This window comes from Poecilia latipinna, unplaced genomic scaffold, assembly GCF_001443285.1.
Source record: "Poecilia latipinna isolate Pla-1442-1.1 unplaced genomic scaffold, P_latipinna-1.0 Scaffold54, whole genome shotgun sequence".
Lineage (NCBI taxonomy): Eukaryota > Metazoa > Chordata > Actinopteri > Cyprinodontiformes > Poeciliidae > Poecilia > Poecilia latipinna.
In genome coordinates, this window is record NW_015112670.1 from 245031 (window position 1) to 246432 (window position 1402).

Below are 1402 nucleotides of genomic sequence, written 5' to 3' on the forward strand. Positions count from 1 at the left end.
AATGGCAATCATCCTGTAATAGTGGAAAATCTAACACATGATGGCATGTTGCTTGATTCTTGCAATGTTCTGGTTCGCTTTAGCTAAGAACTGGCTTGAGCACTGACCTTGTGGACCCCTTTCCTCATTAATAGTACTGTTTTCCAGTGCAGTACTTGCTTCACACAATCCATTCCATTGAATTTCAGCTTGATCACCGTGACTACAGGCCGATCTTGAGCTCTAATCCAAACTTTCTGCCCTCTTTTCAATGACACTGTAAGCTGCAACTTCGCCTTTCCCTTCCTGGGCCAAAAGGAGAAGTGCCTCCGCCTCCCTGCCTTCCGTGACGCAACGGAGTTTCTCTGCAGGGGAAGACCTACTCTTCTACAGCTGTCACTGTTACATCATGTCCATCAGCACCAAGAGGTACTCCTGACCTCTCTTTTCTGTTATCCATGGGGTCTGCTACATCCATGCAGACTGAAGCCCTGGGTAATGTGCTCTTTGATGAACAACCCTTCCATCCGCTGCCCTGGGAGCCCTGCGTATGGACCACATACTCACAGTCTCGCAGCTGCATCGGATGGTCTGAAGGGACGTCCAAAGGTCTTGTTCCTCCAGTTCCTCACGTGTAGACCGTACGCCTGCATGTCCTAGGGCCCCATGCACGCCTCGTACGACCTCATACACGTGCTCTTCTGGGACCTCCCTTCCCCTGGGAGAACTGTCCCACTTCTCGATTCTGGCAAAGACAACCTTCCTTTGATTCACTCGAGTCCATGTCTCAAATCCCTCTCCACACAGAATCACTCTCACTGGGGCTGACTGGAACAGGGATCTAGACAGGGATCTTCTTCATCTTCTCTCCTGCTCTGCTTTTGACGTTTGCTGGAGTTTTGATCCTTCTTCTTCTTCTTTTCCTTCATCCATGATTGTCTTTGTCTTCGAGTCGCCTTTCCCCCAAAGCCTCTCTTTAGCCTTCAAGCAGGGATGGGTTTAGGCTATTGGCTACTGGCTTCACTTCTGGACACTCGCGATTATCCTCAGCTGAAGCTCTCCCTCACCTGCATGCCATACAGTTACTGCAAGGGTTGTGACTGACAGCCGGATCAGCCACCACTAACTCTATTTCCTAAGAGCTAGCCTCCAAGTGAGCTATTCAGATACTCGCCTCTGTTTTTACTGACTTGGTTAATGTAGGTCCTTCCTACTCATTTGACATGGGCCCACCTCTTCTCAAGGGGCGGTGCCCCACCTCTTCTCAAGGGACGGTGCCCCACCTCTTCTCAAGGGGCGTGGCCCCACGTTGGGCGCCACCTTGTTGTTGCACAACACCTCCCCCCCCCTTCTCTCTCTCTCTCTAGTTCCCTTTGTCAGAGGAGGGAGACGGGTGAATTGAGTTTCCTAAATCTGTCGAGAT

The 1402-nt window shown here is 50.9% G+C and overlaps 1 long non-coding RNA gene across 1 annotated transcript; it reads right to left on the reverse strand.

The window, feature by feature from the left end:
- On the reverse strand, positions 1-1362 carry LOC106959886 (uncharacterized). Its single transcript, XR_001427449.1, has 2 exons — positions 688-1362; positions 1-444 (listed from the first exon to the last, which is right to left on the reverse strand). It is a non-coding gene; the product is annotated as an uncharacterized LOC106959886 (long non-coding RNA).
- Between the last annotated feature and the right edge of the window lie 40 nt (positions 1363-1402).